Consider the following 18,734-nt stretch of genomic DNA (forward strand, 5'->3'; position numbering starts at 1 on the left):
AAGGCTAGAGGGCAGAGGCCTGCATTCTCAATCCCACCACTAGAGGTCAGGCATTCACAAGAGACTGGGGACCCACTGTTTCAGGCAGGCTTCCTCTCAGGTTCCTGCCCCTTCTTCTCCCTTGGTAACTGGGGAATCCCACTCTCCCCGGGGGAATTAAAAAAAAGAAATCTTTGTAGCACACCTCAGTGGAGGCAGATGGAACTGATGCACTTTTAGGCATCAAATATTTTTCACCCATCTTCCCTGTTAAATGCAGAATCTCTAGGGTCTGGCTGCCTCCTAGGAGTACCCCAGTGCTCCCTGCCCTCACTCACTCTACTGGCTTCGCTGGTGAGCTTACCTAGCTGGGCGACTGGTGCTGGGTTCACTGTTCCTACATGGTGGCTTCTGCAGACACACGTCCTAGTAAATGTTTAACAACTTGTTCTGGGAGTGCAGGCTGATTTGCAGTGTTTGCTCATTTCCGTGGTGTTTCCGTACTTCTACCACGTCTGATTTCAAGCGTTCAATGAGATTTCATTGAACGCAGAGTTGGGAAGAGGTGCTAAGTAACATAATATTATATAGTATTTCCACCATACAGATGTAATCGATGTAAGTAAACTTGAAAGAGTAGATAAGAGTGCAATGTAGTAAAATAATTAGGAAGTGATAAGTTTGGGATACTTATCACTTTAAAATGATAATTTATTTAATTTTACATATATAATTTAATTTTTAATAAAGCCCGTGTTTAACAACCAGATCACAAAAATCTTGGAAACTTTACAGTTGGTTCTTGGGAGACAGTAGAGGCAGAGTCCCACCCACCACTGCAGGTAACCGGCTCTGGTCCACCTTTAAAAATCACGTTTGGGGCCGGCCCCATGGCTTAGCGGTTAAGTGCACGTGCTCCGCCCCTGGCGGCCCGGGGTTCAGATCCTGGGGGCGCACCAACGCACCACTTCTCCTGCCATGCTGAGGCCGTGTCCCACATACAGCAACTAGAAGGATGTGCAGCTATGACCTACAACTATGTGCTGGGGCTTTGGGGGAAAAAATAAATAAATAAAATTAAAAAAAAAATCACGTTTGTCTTTTGCAGTGTAAATTGCAGTGGTATTCCGTAAGAGGTAGGCAGGCCTGTCCCTGCTACTTAGTAACTGTGGCCTTGGTTTTATCTTTAACCTCTCTGTACCTCTGTTTCCTCATCTGCAAAATGAAGATAATAGTATTCATACCTATTTTTAGGCTACTGCAAAGATTAAATGAGATCACCTAGGTAAAGCTATTAGCACAGTGCCTGGCAGACAGTATGAGGTACTTAATAAATTGGAGCTTCTTGAGGGTTAATTAACATGCCTCAGGGGTAAAGCTGCACCTTGGGTTCTGTCATCAGCATCCTCAAAATCCTCTGAGTATAGCCAGAGTGTCTGGCTCCTGACCAGCCAAAAGGGGACTGACGCTAATGGGCCAGCCAACAGGCTCTTCAGAGAGGCAGTGGCTGCCAGAGTTTCACAGCCCCGCCTCTGCCTCCACCGCTAAGTCACGTGAACATGAACAGTCAGGGCAGCCTTGAGGAAGAAAGTCAGCAAGAAAATGTGGTGTCAAATGACCCAGAGCAGTGTGGGTGGGGTTCGTGGGCTGATTCTGTCTGGAAGGGCCTCAGGCCATCGCTGCCCCCAGTCCCTTCTTCTTCCCCGATGGCTGCCTCCCAGAGTCACTGCCCAGCCCTTGGGCAAAGGGTAGGGAGGAGAAGCAGCTGACCAGGCTGGCTGGCACCTGTGGAGGGAGGATCTGGGCAGTAACATCTGAAGACACAGCAGGTAGACACTCTCTGCTACCTTGACTTTTCTTTGAGTGTAAAATGGGGCTAATACTTTTACCCAGCCCACCTGGTCTGCATCAGGGATAAAAAATGTCATCAAAGGGGCTGGCCCGTGGTGTAGCGGTTAAGTGCGCGCTCCGCTGCTGGCGGCCAGGGTTCGGATCCCGGGCGCGCACCGATGCACCACTTGTCAGGCCATGCTGTGGTGGTGTCCCATATAAAGTAGAGGAAGATGAGCACAGATGTTAGCCCAGGGCCAGTCTTCCTCAGCAAAAAGAGGAGGATTGGCATGGATGTTAGCTCGGGGCTGATCTTCCTCACACACACAAAAAAATATTGTCATCAAAGAGTTGTCAGTGCTTCAGAAAAGCAGGAGGGGCTGGGTGGCCCTCTTCCACACACCTGCTGACTGGGCAGTGTCAGATGCACACCGCCTTGGGTGCACATTTTCTAGGGCTGGCGTCAGAGTTGGGGTTGGCAGGGGATCATAGTTGCTGTTCTGAGCCCTGACCTCTGCAAAGCCCCCTCTGATCAGTGGCCAACAGGGATTGGGCCACCAAGCCTGGCTCTCACAGGCTCCTGACACACTCTGAGGCGGGGTGCACTGGGTGACGGTGCAGGCCCACATATTCAGACAACCTGAGCTCAGGCCTGGCCCACCCATCTTGGACTTTGACTTTCTGAGGTGATGGTGGCTTGAAGACTTCCACCTCCCCTGGAGTCAAGCGAGTTTACTTCTTTACTTTTACAGGGCTTTGAAAGCTGCCCAAGGAGTCTTGAATTGAAACCAAAAAACTCATGCTAATTCCCATCTGAGGTCAGACAAGCCAGTAATCTGCCTCAATTTCCTTATAGGTAAAACTGAGGGATCAGAATGTCTCATTTTATGAGGGTGTTGTAAAGATAAAATGAGCTGGTGTGCAAGAAAGCACTTTTAAAATGATCAAGAGATATGTAAGGACAATTTGGTTATTATTTGCTATTTTTATTGGGGGTAGGAAGAGCTGCATGATTTATTTGAAAAAGTGTGACTTTGGAACAGACAAGAATGAATTCTGGGTTTGCAACATACATGCTATATGGTTTTTGATGTCACAAAAATCTCTCTGAGCCTGTTTCTTCATGTGTAAAATGGTGTTGATGATACTTAACTTGGAGGATTGTTGTCAAAATTAGTGGTTACATGTATAAAGTGCCTATTAAGTACCTGGCACACAGTAGGTGCTCAATAAATAGTAGCTGTCATTCCTGCTGTTATACATAATAGCGGTAGCAGCAGAGATACCATGTAGTAATTCTGAACCTTTACTCTTTACTTTCAGGGAGCCAAGCTCCTCTTTCCTGCTCTGTAAGTGGCAGAGGCACAGGCTCCGAGTTAGATTCCTGGGAGAGGGAGAAGGAGAACCAGGCTGTCTGACCCATACCACTGAGTGACTGACTCATCCCAGTTTGCCCAAGATTGTCCTAGTTTTAGCACCAGGAAGTCCCAAGTCCCTGGAACTCCCTTAGCCCCAGGCAAACTGCGATGATTGACTCCTCTGCTCACCACCAACCTAGGTCTAACCCTCAAGCCATTTTCCAGTGCCTAGACTTAAGAGTATGAAGATTTATACTGAAAATTTGGAAGGATCCAGGAATATTAGCTCAAAGAGCCAGCTTAAGTCCTTTTAGAAGCAAGCAGAGTCTAAATAAATAAGTGAAAACAAAAAATTAGCTCTGGTCTTAAAATTCATTATGTTAGGTGTAAGACAAAAAAAATAATTTGTGAAGATCACATATTGTATGATTCCATTTATATGAAATGTCCGGAATAGGTAAATCTATGGAGACAGAAAGCAGATTATCCGTTGCCTAGGGCATGGGGTGGGGAGGAAATGGGAAGTGACAGCAAATGGGCATAGAGTTTCTTTTTAGGATCATGAAAATGTTCTAAAATTGATTGTAGTAATGGTTGCACAACTATGTAAATATACTAAAAACCAATGAATTGTACACTTTAAATATACAATTATACATTTAAACTGAATAGTATGGTATGTGAATTGTACCTCAATAGAGCTGTTAAATTTTAAAAAATATTTTTAAAAATTTTAAACAATTTTTTAATAAAAAAGAATCAATGGTTCCTCCCATTTGAAAATCTCTAAATCTAAATTATTCTTAACCCTCATCTTGAGAGTTATCTCTTTAATGGCATAAAAATATTTAACCTAGGCCAGGGAATACCATTTCCATTTTGCAGATGAGACAAGCAAGGCCCATACGCAGAATCTAACAGGGGCTTTTGCTCAGTTCTGTAGAGGAGGCCAGTGGAACCTCAGGCGGGTGGGGAAAGCAGGGGGAGGAGAGGCCGAGGAGCCAACATTTACAAAGGGAGGAAAGACACTCATCTCTGATCCTGGCAATATAAAGCAGAAGGAATGCACACTAACCCAAGGCTCATCCAAAATGCCACAGAAGGCCAGAGGAGCAGCTCTGGAAAGCTTGCAAAGGGTAGGCGGGGAGGGCATTGCAGGCAGAGGGAACAATGTGGTCATGAGCTCTGAGATGTGAAAGCAGGTAGCTTGTCAGAGGTGCACAGGTGGTGTGGGGAGGCTGGAATGTGGGGTGTGTGGAGGTATGGGGAGGATTTGCGCCAGATTGTGGAGAGCACAGGACACAGTCCTTGCTCTGACTTTGATTTCCTTCTGTGGACACTAGGGGGTCCAGTGGAGGATTTTTAGGTAGTGAGTAACAGACCTGCAGAGGGTCTCAGAAGCCATTTTACAATGTGAGAGGTCACGGAGTGGGTTAGTGGCCAAACCGCTGTGCAAAGTCAGAGGCTCCGATGCCCAGCCTTACCCATCTTCCACTACACCAAGCTGCCTTCGAGGATGATCTGTCCTCTCTTCTTTTCATCTGTCTTCTCTAATCCCACCCCCCACCCCACAGTGCCCTGCCCCTTTTCCTTGCTTTCTTCCTCCTTGTCCCCTTTCTGGACTTTGGGTCTGTTGGGGTGTTCCTGAAGTTGGAGGCAGGGTCGTTGAGCTCTGTTGCAGACCCAGGCAGACCTAATGTTTGCTTTTCAACCCCCTAGTGGTCCCGGCAATGCAGCCCCAGTAGAGGGGGCAAATGAGTAGGAAGGGGAGGTGTCCATCTTCTCAGGTAAGTCTGGACCTAGGAAGGCAAGGAAGAAAGAAGGCAGAGCAAGGACAGTCTCTTGGAAAAGGTAGGAACAGCCACAGGTTCTGTGGGGCCGAGAGGGGAGGGTTCTCTTGGGTATGGGTGTGTGTGCATGGGGGGAGGGGCGCTCTGCTTGCCTTGTTGGCGCTATCTCAAGGACAAGCTCTGTTAATTCATAGCCCTTTCCCAGAGAATCTACTAGAACTAGGCTTGGTGAGAGGCCCTGAGGCGAGTATCTTTGTCCAAACAGCATTTGAGAATAGCGGCGTGCTTGACCTAGCTGCAGCAAAGGCCGAAGTCCATGGGTCCAAGCACAGACTATGGCACTGATTCTCAGCAGGAGCGCCTCAGCATTTATTGAGCACCTCTGAGACACGCACTGTCCAACGCCTTGGGGCACAACGATAAAAAGTCAGTCATCGCCATCAAGGGGCCACAAGCCCTGTAAACACGTAAACGGAGGACTTAGCTCCCAGGGCCACAGTGAGACATCACCAATAAAAGGTGTGGCCATACAGCGCACAAACTGCTCCATAGTCTATGCTGGAAAACAGCCCAGGAGGCAAGGCTCAGGATAGGACATAAAGTTAGGGGTGTGGCGGAGTTCTAGCCCCGACACTGCCAGTCCTGGCTCTGAACCTCAGTGTTCTCAACCTTGAGACTCGTTGTGTGCTTTAGTGCGCTGAGGAATCACTTCGGAGTGCTTGTTAAAACAGAGATTCCAGAGTCCGACTTTACTGAATCAGATGGGCTGAAGATGGGACTCTGAATCTGCATTTTTACACCCCCCCCCCCCCCCCCCCGCCCAGGACAATTCTGAGGCTGGTAGGCTACGCACCAGAGTTGCAGAAGTACTGCTTAATAGGGAGATAATGACCTGCCTCAGCCTCAGCCACAGGTCAGGCAAGCCATTCAAGAGCTAATAAGGCGACGCGCGTGAAAGCGCCTTGTAAACCTGAAAGCAAACCAATTCTTTGCACATAATAGTAATCCAACAATCCAAATAATATCCCCCAAATCCAAATAATAATAATAGTAAAAGAACTGGAGAGCACACTGCAAATGCGGCGCACTCGCAGTCGGTACCACGACCCAGTTCACTCCAGTGCAGGCGGCGCGACTGTCTCTTTAAGGCTCCCCCCGCCCCCTCCGCAACCCAGTCTCGCTTCCCGCGGGGCGCGCGGCCCGGCCGGCGGCGCGTGCGTGCTGGCAGCCGTCGACCGGCGGGGCCTCCCAGCGGGGCGGTCGCGGCGGCGCGACGCCGGCGCTTGTTGCGTGCGCGCCTGGCCCCGCCCCCTGCCCGCCCCTTCCCCTCCCCCTTCCGCGGGCCTCCCCCGCCCGCACGGTACAGCTGGGCCAGTGACGCGGGCGCCGCCGCTGCTACCGCCGCCGCGTTCCATTCTCCTCAGCCGGCGACAGCCTCGCCTCCTGCCTCCCGCTTCTTCCTCTCGCAGCGCCAGCCAGACGGGCACGCCGGGCCTCGCTTAGAACCCAGAGGGCTGCGGGCGCGCGCGGGCGGCGGAGCGGATCCCGGCGCCGCGGAAGCTGCGAGCGCCCCCCTCCCGGAGGTCGCCGCCCCGTTCCCCGAGTGAGTTGTCACCGCGGCCGGGGGCGGCGGGGGCGGGCATTGTGTCCCTGGCGCGCCCGGCCGGCTGTCAGGGCGCGGGGCCGGCGCGCACCGCCCGGGGGGACGCGGGGGAGCCCGGCGTCGGCTGCCCTCCGCGCTGACCCCGCTGTCACCCGGCCGCGAGCCCCGCGCTGGCGTGGGCCGGCCGGGCGCGGTGCCGGGAGGGCGGCCGGGGGAGGCGGGCGTGCGGGCGCGCGGGGCTTGTGCGAGGGCGGGAGGAGGACCGGACGGCCGGTTTGCGGCTGGGGCTTGGTGGCCGGGATCAGGGCGCGCCGTCCGGGCCTCGCCGGGCGTGCGGGTGCGCTCCCCGCCCGGGGGTTCAGGGTGGAGACCACACTTTGCGGGTCGCTGGAGAGGAGGTAGGCGGAGGCCCTCTTTCTGTATTACTGTTGTCATTGCTCTTTCCAACCGACTAAAGCTGCGGGTCCTGCGCCGGGCAGGGAGTATTGGCGACAGTGGATTTCCTGAGGAAGCCTTGGAGCCCGAGTGGGCGAGCACTGGAGCTTTCTGGAGCCCCCGCGCCTCGTCTGCTCTTTAATCTCGAAAACTTTTCTTGTTATCCGGGCTGAGACTCACCGAAACCACTTCCTGTTTATATATGTAGACTTTCTTTTTTACTTCTGGGTTTTAGAGACTCCAGATATTAGTGTAGGGCCGACCCTCCCGCAGGGTTGTGGCCGTGGGGCTGCAGCAGTGGAAAAAGTTACCTATAACGAAATTAGGAGGAGGAGGTGGTTTTGGGGACCGTAAGACCCAGGAGGAAAGAGGCGTCAAAGGGAAGCCTTCGGCTGGTTTGAGGGAAGTTCGCGTCTTGGCAAAAAGGCCTAATGCTGCTGTTCCCACAGAAGGTTCTCTCAGTGGAGGGCGGCATGCTGGGCTTCGTTGCTCTTGCTCACTGGGCTCCTGTGTGCTCTGTGCAGATGCAGTGAAACGACCCAGTTCAGTTAAATCATAGGCATTTACTCCCTTTCCAGATCTACAGAGATGGGAAGTGTGTCTTTCTATCCTTCACAGTGGTTAATTCTTCACAGTGGTTAATTCATTTGTTGCTCTTTAAATTCCTCTGGTTGAAGATAGATGTATGAATGATGCATACCCACACCTTTTCTGTTTTGGGAATTCCACACCCAAATTGTCATTATTTAGTGGAGGCTAATAGAGACATGTGCTTGGCATTCAGTTTTGAATTTTCAGGGCTTTGGTTTTTAGCTAGATGCATATTCAAGTCGGTGAGGGGCAAGGTATGTCTATCTCCCCCTCAATAAAGGTATTTAATAATGCAACAGTATTAGCAATAATAGGGAAAAGTTATTGAGGATTTACTGTTTACCAAGCTTTGTGCTAAGAACTTTACTTTCTTGATCTCATTTAATAAACAACAAACTTTTGAGGTAGATACTGTTATTATTCCCATTTTTCCAGTCAAGACCAAAGCCAAACAAATTCAGTTCAAGGTCACAAAGGTGGCTTGTGGTGGAGACCACACTCTTAACTACTAGAGTGTACTGTTAGTTTCTAGTTTGCTTGCTTTTTGGCAAAATTGAATCTGGAGGCTTTCCAGAACCTTTTCAGAGCACTTCTTCAGACTCTTTCTCAGATCAGGAGCATCTTTAACTCTTTCTCCAAGGTACTCATTTATGGTATGTATGCACAGCATTCATTTGTTCATTCATTCAGTACTCACAAGTATTTATGTGCTACAGAATGTATGCCAGATACTGTGCTAGGTATTGGGGATACTGTAGTGAGTAAGACAGAACTCAGCCATGCCATCATGTACTTCACAGTCTTTAAGTCAATTTATTTTGGTTTATGTTGTTCATTTTCATTGGTGGCCATTTGTTGCTTAAGTAACTTCTGCCCATTGAGTTAAAAGAGGACAGTACTGGTATGAGGCCTGATATATAGGACTTCCTGTCTACAGAGTGAATTTTTGAATACTGTAGTAGAAATGGCATGTGAAACAAATCCTCACCTACAGCTAAAAGGGGACCAGTCCCTGGGTACTCAGAGTAGGGCTGCCTACCCTCTGCCCTGCAGTGTTTAAACCCTGAGAGCAAAACCACTGTCAAATGGCAGAGTTCTGCTTGTTTGCTGAGGCCTGCCTTCTCAAAGCTCAGAATTTGGGCGGATAGAAAGAAAAGAAAGAAAGGTGGAATTAGGTGTTACAGATGCAGGCTGTCAGATGAAGAGACCTCAGCGCTTTGTCTGATTTCCTGGCAGGTCTGCATTGTGTGGCGATTGAACATGTGCTCTTATGTAATGGTGCATCTCCTGGCAGGGGATTTTCTCCTTTGCTGTTGCTAGGGCAGCAATTCCTACAGCTGCCCTGCCCCTCCATACAGATACCCATGCACCCTCCAAAGGTAATAATTCACCTGGCTTCTTGAAAGTAAGAACTTCTTTCAAGTTTATTGCTACTAAGCATTGTTTCACTCCCTCCATGCTTTCTCATCCCCCAGATAAAAACTTGCCTTTTGTTTCGAATCTTTCCTTGTGTTCTTTTTCCATATCTTTAGCTCTTCTGACAACCAGGATACTAATGGTATCTGTCTGTGGGCTTGGAGAATTACAGTATCTTTGAAAAAATTAGTGAGTCACATAATCTTTCTGGTTTGCATACCAAAACAAGTGAACTGGGGAGAATGTCTTTAGCAGAGCCGGTTGCCTGCAGAGAAGGAAGGCCAGGTAACACATGTGCTTGTCTTTCCCCTCTAGTTCCCCATTTACCAAGGACAGTTCATGGAGAGGCAGCAGCAGGGCTGTAATGCCCCCTTACAGGCCTGAAATCCCCCCTTATAGGCATGAATGTCAGCAGATCCACTGGGCCCGGTTGTCGTAATGGCCATGCATGAAGCATTTTACTGAGCTCCTGAATTGACGTGTGATCTCCTAGTTGAAGCTGACAAGCAGGGTTCATTTTTTCCTCTTCTATCTGCCTTGACAGTAGGGAAGTCTTGTTTAGGGGGCACTACTTCAAGCAGTAGGAGAAAGATGAGAAGGAATAAATAGAGGAACAAGCCCAGTGCCCCCCCCTGCCCCGCTTTTTTTTAAACTTTGAAAGCACATATTGCTCCAGTGCAGACATGAGCGTTGAGGGTTAGGACACTTGGGTTAAGGGTAAACTTTGGAACAAATGCGTATATGATAATAGAGATGCATTCCTTTGGTTTCTCCCCAAGATGGCTTCAGTCTAGGGGCCACACACATATCCCACCATAGTGAGACTTCATGTAGTGGAATGGTTTTTTAAAAATTAATATTCTTGGGGCCAGCCCCGTGCGTAGTAGTTAAGTGCGCGTGCTCCGCTGCTGGCAGCCCGGGTTCGGATCCCGGGTGCGCACCGATGCACCGCTTGTCAGGCCATGCTGTGGCAGCGTGCCACATAAAGTGGAGAAAGATGGGCACGGATGTTAGCTCAGGGCCAGTCTTCCCCAGCAAAAAAAGAGGAGGATTGGCATGGATGTTAGTTCAGGGCTGATCTTCCTCACACACAAAAAAAATAAATAAATAAAAATTAATATTCTTAAGTTATGTTGCCACATTGCAGGAAACTTGGAAACTAGAGCAGTGAGAAACAGTGCCTGTAATGTGGGAAGGGGTTGTTCCATATTGGTGGGAGTGAAGGATGCAGTGTGAGTTTGGGGCTGGGGGTTTTGTGATGGTATTTGATGCTGCTAACAGCTGTGGATCTGAGACCAGTGAAGCAATTTCAGGACAGTGTTGGGGTGACCGTCCTTAAGCATCAAGATCTGTTCACTCCCACCCTGGCTAGGATTCAAGGCAACAGCCGTTGTTCCCTTGGATGATTGCAAGTTCGTGAGCGTGTCTGTGTCAAGACCTTTATCTGTAAAAGTAGAGGTTCGGGGGACAGAGTGCCTCTTACAAGTCTTAGGTTTTAGCGGCAGAGCCTGTCAGGTGCCTGTGGATGTTTCCTTTTCTTTATGCTCACGTGTGTCTGTGACGGTGTCCTTTTTCTTCCCTTTTAGTCCTTTGGCCTAGAAACCAGCAGGGTTCCTCTATTTGCTCTCTCATCCTCTGGTTCTTACCTGAGTGTGGAAGTCTCCGCTCTGCTGGTAGACCTTGCAGTGGCATTGAGCTGGGTCACTTCAGCCGTGAAAGGCCACCTGTGCTGTTAGGGCTGGGGGACAGTTGAGTGTGTGTGAAGGTACTGGTATAGCAACAGCAGAAAATGCAGCTGTAGTGAGAACTACAGACTCTGGTGTTGCTGTGATATATTCTGCCTCCCTGGCTCTTACATCTTAAAAAAGGAAAATAGCCACCCTTGAAACATCTGAAGGCTGCTTGCCAAGAATCAGAAACAGGATATTATTGAAGCATTTTTCTCAAGCAGAAACAGATGTCGTTCCCTGTTACTGTCGCCAGTGTTAGTAGATCCTTAAAATTACCTGATAGCAGCGTGCTCTTAAATGTACTCCCCTCCTCCCCCACACACAAGTGTTATACTTTTGGGCAGGGCCCCATTGCTTGATTTGGGGGAAGTTAGCCTAGGATTCCTGATGACAGTAATAGGTTCTCAGTGGGTTTGCAGATTGCAGAGGTGGTGACTTACAATTCTTTATTACTCAGAAAAGGATCTTCTGTGGTGAGAAGTTACATGATTTGGGATTCTTTTCTCCTGTGGTTGGCGATTGGACACAAAACCTCAGAAAAGAGACATGAATAGGTGCTGTTTCCCAGCTCCCTTTCTTTCTTACCGTTCTTTCCTAAGGAGGGGGAACTTCTAATCTTTCCAAATCCAGCCTCCTGCCAGCAGTGACTTGCCCTCACCCACAGAAGTTTAAGATTAGACCGTGGAATTGCCCTGTGTGTAGACTCTCCTTGCTGAAATTTTGGCTAGACTAGCCTTCGGCTTCTGACAGAGCCAGTAAAATGAAACTGGCTTCTGGGAATGGTATAGGATCTGTTTATCCCATTTTTCCTTCTTTGGGTTGTTCTCAGTTGATCTCAATAAACTAAGGGGGTGGAAGTTTAAAAAAGGGAACTTGCACAAGAGAACAAAGTGGTTTTACTTATTTTGCATTTTAAATTGAGTCAAGGCAAACTCTCTGAGGAAAGACTGAGGGGGATTTTTAAATTTTTTTAAATTGTCACTACACTGGGACAAGATTATAGAAAGCTTGGAAAATAAAGGGGGAGAAAATCACCATGATTCTGCCATCCTAACACAAACATCATTTCCATGTATTCTATTTTTTCTATCTTTTAGTTGGTAATCCCTGTGCATTTAATTTTGTATTCTATTTTTTTCATTTAGCATTATACCATAAACATTTTCCTGATCACAGCACATAGCCTTTATAATTATTTTTAATGGCTTTATAATATTCCATCAAATCACCTATGATTTAAGTACTCTCTTTATACATGTAGTTTTTTTTTTTTTTGTGAGGAAGATCAGCCCTGAACTAACATCCATGCTAATCCTCTGCTTTTTGCTGAGGAAGACCGGCTTTGAGCTAACATCTATTGCCAATCCCCCCCCCCCCCCCCCGCAAAGCCTCAGTAGATAGTTGTATGTCATAGTTGCACATCCTTCCAGTTGCTGTATGTGGGATGCGGCCTGAGCATGGCCGGAGAAGCGGTGCATCAGTGTGCGCCCGGGATCCCAACCCAGGCCGCCAGTAGTGGAGTGCACGCACTTAACCGCTAAGCCATGGGGCCGGCCCTATACATGTAGATTTTTTGTAAGTTTGCTCAAGGGGATTTTTTTGGAAGGGTGATTTTATTTTGTCATATATATAGATATATTTTTAAAGCAGCTTTATTGAGACAATTTATATATTATAAAATTCACCCCTTTAAAGTGTACAGTTCAGTGGATTTTAGTATGTTTACAGAGTTGTATAATCATCACTGTAATCTGATTTTAGAATATTTTCATCACCCCAAAAAGAAACCCTGTTAGTAGTCACTCTCTATTCCTCTACAATGCCCCCAGCCCACGGCCACCACTAATCTACTCTCTCTATGTAGTTAACCTATTTGGACATTTCATATAAACAGAATCATACGATATATGGTCTTTAGCAGTTGACTTCTTTCACTTAGCGTAATGTTGCTGAGGTTTATCCATGTTGTAGCATGTATCTGCTTCACTCCACTTTATTGCTGAATAATCTGTTGTATAGACATACCACATTTTGTTTATTCATTCATCACCTGATGGACCTTTGGGTTGTTTCTGTTTTTTGGTTATTATGAATAATGTTGCTATGAACGTGGACGTATATTTTCATTTCTCAGGGAGAGAATTTAAAAGCTGCATCCATATTTCTACTTTGGAATTAACATTCTACTTGGTTATGCAGTTTGGGGAAGAACAGTGTTATAGCAAAATCTCTTGGTCCTGTAGTGTTGAGAATATTGCCCTCAATTAAGAAAAGATGTTACCAAAAAAAAAAAAAAAAGAATCATGTGTTGATGAAGTTTGAACTCTCCAGTAGGATTATTTCCAAATCTTTGGCACAGAACTTTAAACTGTAGTGAGAGTTGACAGATGCAGTAGTGCCTAAATTCAGTGCACATGTAGTGCTCCTTTAAAAAAAAAAAAAAAAAAGAGGCTTTTCAGTGTGAAGCCTCAGTTCTAAATCGTGCCATTGTATTTTATGGAGAGAACTTGACCATGAACCCCGTAGAGCCTTCTTTATCAAATGTAATTTATAGTTCTCAGAATCTTTTTCTTTCCTTGTGAAAAATTCCATGCCAGGGTTCTGTGCACTTGCTTGGAGGCTTCTGCTAGGCTGGGGAGTGGAATGCTTACTGAATCGAGAGCCCACCAGTGAGGTAGAGGGAGGGAGAGGGCTGTGAGTGTGGTTAAAATGTAGGTCTGAGAAAGAATGCTCTTGAGGACAGCTCTCACAGGGCTCTTGCTGGTGGACCTCAGTTGCACCCGAGGTTAAAAATATACATCATGCCAGACACAAAGAGGAACAGATGGTGCTGCTGGGAGTGTCATTTCCTCTACAGGATCTGCCCCTGGGTGGTTTTACATTATACCAGCCGTATTACTGAAATAATGCAATGCTTCCTTTTGCCCTTGTCCTAATTGGAACTACTAGCATTTGTGATCAGTAGCTGGTCTTGCTTTTCCTGCTCCTAGATCCCTACCAAAATCTCTTGAAAGTATGCATGTGCAGGCCACCTAATTTTTTTATCAGAGGGTCAAGATGGTTCCACCCCAGAGAAACATGTGGGACATAGGGCACATGCCCTTTGTCCAGCAAGCTGGACAAAAACCAGGAACCTGAATTATCTTTTCCTATCCCTGTATTAGGTTCCTGTACCTGGAACCAAACCCAAGGATCAGTCTTTCCAGAAAGTTCCCTCGTGTGTGTGTAAATGTGTGTGAATGCAGCCATAACATCCCTGCCACAATTCATTGCCAAAAGTTTGGATTTGGAGTGGGCCCCACTTGTTAATGCAAATTCTATTCCCAAGTCCTAGGAGTCTCAAAAGGCTGAGTGAGCTGAGATGATTCTTATCTGGAGATCGAATTCGTGACTGGAGTGTCCAGATGTTACCAAAACTCCTTGCATGGCAAACCAAGTATGTGACGAGAGAGACTCTGTAGGCTCATGAAATGCTAGAGTCGGAAGAATGGGACTTTGAGGATCATCTCATTCTACCTACTCACTTTACAGAAAGGAAAAATGGGAACTGGATGCTTAGAGCTGACTTCCTTGAATGGTGACAGGGCCAGGGGAGAAGCCAGGGCTCTTGATTCCTAGGCTAGTGCTTTTTCTACCCCGGTGTGATCAACTTCTCCTCTGGGCCTGTCCCAGGAAAGGGGATCTGGACCCCAGCAGGGTGTGTGGTTTATATTGTTAGGAGAAATTCATACCCCTTCTGTAATTGTGGTTTTGAGTCTAATAGTGAAATTACAGAGGAGAGTGAGTCTTTAAGGGAAGACCTGTTCTTAAAATGGGTGCCATTGTTTTCAGGCTGAGCTTACTTAACTATTTTATCTTTGTACTGTGCTTTTTTTTGCAATTCAAAAAATACCACTTGACTCTAGGCCAATGGGATGTGTTCTCTGAGTCTTTTTCTCCTTTGAGTCCCCCTCGCCCAGGTGGACAGTGGCAGGTGCTGGCAGCATCCCAGCTATAGTAGGACTGCTTGATAATTGGGAACACGCTGTCTGGGAGGGCTAATGCTCCCTCCCTCCCATCCCATTAGCAGACCAGAACCCTTCACAGCTGTGGTTCTGATTTCCTCAGGTTTATTTTATGTGGGATCCCAAATGCATCCAAATGCAGTGTGAACACACATCTCTAACTAGCCACGAAGGAAATAAGCATCCTGGGCTGAGGTCATATGTGCTCCCTTTCCCCATCCCAGAGAGTGAGCAAGCAGTTTTATGTTCAGTGGGTGCTGCTCTTTCAGTTGCCATGCTCAAGACATTTCCAGAGAATTAATGAGTGGTATGTTGACTGGTCCACACCTTTATCAATCCTTGATTCCCATCTGCCTCTAGGTAGAAACTCTGCCATGGGAAGGCCATCTATCTCTTCATTTCAGTTCTATGGGGATTTTGCTTGTTACACAGTAGGATGGCAAGAAAACAGGGTCTGGATTTCATTGAGTTTCATAAGAGTTCATTGGTCCATCTTGTTTTCTCTTTACATGCACCTTCAAGTCATAATAATTTGTGAGCTGATAATCTGGTTGGGCTGTGACGTCAGGCTGGTGGAAGGTAGGTAGATGATTGCTGCAGAAACCAAAAGGAAGTAAATCTAGTCATTTGTTTGGCAAGTATTTAGTGAATGCCTGTGGTTGGTGCTAGGTATACAGTTGTGAACAAAGAACAAAATGGACACAGTACTTGCCCTCATGGAGTTAACAGTCTGGGGGAATACCCATGGGTTATTTAATTTGAGAGTAGTTTTGGAGGAATTGGTTGTGTAAAGTAGGCTTTTGGCTTGACTACTCTGAAGGAGTGGCTCTGGCTTTTTCAGTGACACTTGTCCTCCAAACCTCCAATCATTGTGGAAGGGAGAAGGGCTTGAAAAATATCCTTGGAGAATTCCCCTGCTGTTCCTAGCAAGACAGCGAATTGCCTTTCTCTGCAGAGTGAGTTAGGTCTCGGAGTTTGGTCTGGTGTGAAGATTCCTGTTTTCCGCTTTAACTAATCAGTTTTTAATGTGGGAATGTTTTCTGACCCTAAAATATCTTTTTTTTTTTAATAGAGAAAAGTGCATATGGGTTCAACAGTGAGAAACTGGAAGAAAGGAAATAGACAGGATCAGTGACATGAATTCCATAGGGAATCTTTTTTCACCCATCTCCTCCAAGCCTCAATTTTAGATATGTGTTGATTGTGATATCTCTTTTCCTGATATATCTGTGGCGTTATAACCTACTGGGGGCAGTAAGGACCTAGTACAATACTGGCACAAATAAGGCTCCCAATAAATGTATATCCACGTATATTTTGCCTCTGTGGGTAGCCATCTCTCTGTAGGCCCAGGTTCCAGGCTGAGATTGGAAGTCTCTTGAGGTCAGTGACTGTCTCCTCTACTTCTTTGTAGTCAGCCCTAGATAATTGGTTGGTTGATAAGTGATTGACCAGGTGTAGAGAATTAAAATAAAAAGGGTGAGAAGGCAAGGTGGGAGGATGTGAAGAGAGGATATTGGAGGTGGTCCAAAATGTTTTAGCAGAGCCAGTCCAAAAAACCTACAGGGCCCCTTAAGAATTATGATCCGAGACCAGAGACTCACCCCTGCTAATTTTCAGGCGCAGGTCTTTGTTTCTAGAACTCTGTCATTCTTTCAAAAGCCTCAGGAGGCATCAGTCATGCCCTAAACCCAACTTGCACATGTGCATCTACAGTTCAGCCTTCTTTACTTCTCTCTCTCTATATATATTTAGCATCCACTGTGAATCCGGTTGTAGGCAAGTAGTTAACACAGGATGGCTTTTTTCTCTTCTCCACAATTGAGCTCCTTGAGGGGTTCTGTTACTTCTGGAATTATAGAATATAATTGTGTGGGTCATCTCTGAAGGTCTGTGTACGCTTTTGAAAAATCACATCTTTGAAAGAAGGGCTACTCTCTACAAATGTTGACTGCTTTTCTTGGGATATATGTGAGCAACAGTAGAATGAACAGATTTCAGAGCCTTTGGTGTTGGTAAAACTTTCTGTGAATAGCAACAAGGTAGATACTTTTCAAGCAACACATCTGAAGTCATTTATTAATCAAACAAGTGTTTATTGAATGCTCTTTCCCATATAATCATCTCCCCACAGGGCTTCTTTGCAGCACACGGTCTAACTTATTTTTTGAGTTGTTCTCCAGCATTTTGGTTAGTCTTTTCCCCTCATAGATTTCAAGCTCCTTGAGGATGGAAGGGCTGGTTTAAGTTTCCTCTGTATTTACTATGTAGGTGGCCATCCATCTTAATAGCAATAAAGATTTTTTCATTTTACAAAGTGCTTTCACATAGGACATCATATAATACTATGAGGAAGGTTTTAGTCCCATTTTACAAATGGGAAAACCAAGACCTTTGATAACTAGTAGACATTTAGCAGTGACTGTACTTGTAAATAGTGATGCTGAGTCAGCTGGGGCTCAAAGCTGAATCAAACATTGGTACCTGATGTTGGGAAATAGGAAACCTACTGGAATTGCAGACTTGATAAATTTTGACCTGCTCATGAAAAGCAATGAAACAACCCCTTAGGGGCCGGCCCGGTGTCGCAAGCGGTTAAGTGCGCGTGCTCCGCTTTGGAGGCCGGGGGTTCGCTGGTTCGGATCCCGGGCGCGCAACGACTCTCTGCTTGTCAAGCCATGCTGTGGCGGCGTCCCATATAAAGTAGAGGAAGATGGGCATGGATGTTAGCTCAGGGCTGATCATCCTCACACACACGCACACACAAAAACAACCCCTTGCCTTGTCTGCCAGCCCCGTCTCAGCACCGGTACCATCAAGGTCAATATATTTTTGTGTATTGAATGGGACAAAAATGTGCAAGTATACATAATTTGAAAGGGCAACTTTCATCTAAGGAAAAAGCGTTCCCATATAGTTTGAGGGGCTTTTATTTATTTTTTGGAGGAAGGTGGAGGCCATAGAGACAAAACCCTGGTATCTAGAAATCCATACGGTTTTCAGGTATTACAAGGTCCAGGGGCCTGTCCGGTGGCGCAAGCGGTTAAGTGCGTGTGCTCCGCTGCGGCGGCCCGGGGTTCGCCAGTTCGGATCCCGACGCACCGCTTGGCAAGCCATGCTGTGGCGGCATCCCACATAAAGTGGAGGAAGATGGGCATGGATGTTAGCCCAGGGCCAGTCTTCCTCAGCAAAAAGAGGAGGATTGGCAGACGTTAGCTCAGGGCCGATCCTCCTCACAAAAAAAACAAAAACAAAACAAAAAAAAAGAAACAAGGTCCAGTTGGGGATAAGCCAGAGCAGATTCTGAGTTCTTTGGGTTCTAAGGGCTCTGTGATGGGAATTTGGAGCAGCTTTGCAAACTTACCCTATGTTAGGCATTGTTGTAGTCTTCATTCTGTCTCACTGCAGGTGTGTGTTCTCAGTCTGGGCAGCCTCGGCGTGTCCAGGGCCTCCCTGAGATGCCCCCACGCTGTTTCCAAAGGGGCGCTGTCTATGCCTTAGAACTCATGAGGGCTCCCAAAAGAGCGTCCTTCCTTTTCCTGCTGAAACGAGAGCCCAGCATTTCCTGTAGACGAGGCTCCACCTCCTCTCCCCCCTGTCCTGCCCTTGTTTTCAGAGGCAGAAGATGAGTTGTGTGGCCAGTGAGGAGGTTAGATGTGAAGGTCATGCCTCACCCATGACAGCTTAGGTTTGAAAAAACATAAAGCAGTGCTAATGGTACTGGGGCAGGGTGTGCTTGGACAGCCCTCTTTTTTCCATTTAGTTAGGAAAGTGGAGGAGTAGGACTGGCTGTGGGCCAGGTGTAGTTTCCCCCTTTCCTATGGTGAATGAGAATGGACAATTGTTTGAAGAAGTGGTTACTTTGTGGGAGGCAGTGGAGGATAGCGGCCTTGGAATCAGACTGACCCTGCTTTCCGTCTCAGCTCAGCCACTTACCAGGTGTGTGACCTTGAGCAAATTTAACCTCTCTGATCTTGTTTTATCATTTGTAAAATGGA

The 18,734-nt window shown here is 47.0% G+C and overlaps 1 protein-coding gene across 3 annotated transcripts in view; it reads left to right on the forward strand.

The window, feature by feature from the left end:
• The first annotated feature begins 1,737 nt into the window (after positions 1 to 1,737).
• SUSD6 (sushi domain containing 6) overlaps positions 1,738 to 18,734 on the forward strand; it is a 99,357-nt gene continuing 82,360 nt past the window's right edge. The window contains exon 1 of one of the 3 annotated variants that reach the window (XM_058567209.1): positions 1,738 to 1,808. The gene's annotated coding sequence lies outside the window, so the exon portion shown is untranslated. Of the gene's footprint in view, positions 1,809 to 6,338; positions 6,561 to 6,939; positions 6,959 to 18,734 lie in introns of those variants that run through there. The other 2 variants (XM_058567208.1, XM_058567210.1) reach the window with 2 other exon arrangements.

The sequence above is a fragment of the Diceros bicornis genome, chromosome 24, assembly GCF_020826845.1.
Source record: "Diceros bicornis minor isolate mBicDic1 chromosome 24, mDicBic1.mat.cur, whole genome shotgun sequence".
NCBI lineage: Eukaryota > Metazoa > Chordata > Mammalia > Perissodactyla > Rhinocerotidae > Diceros > Diceros bicornis.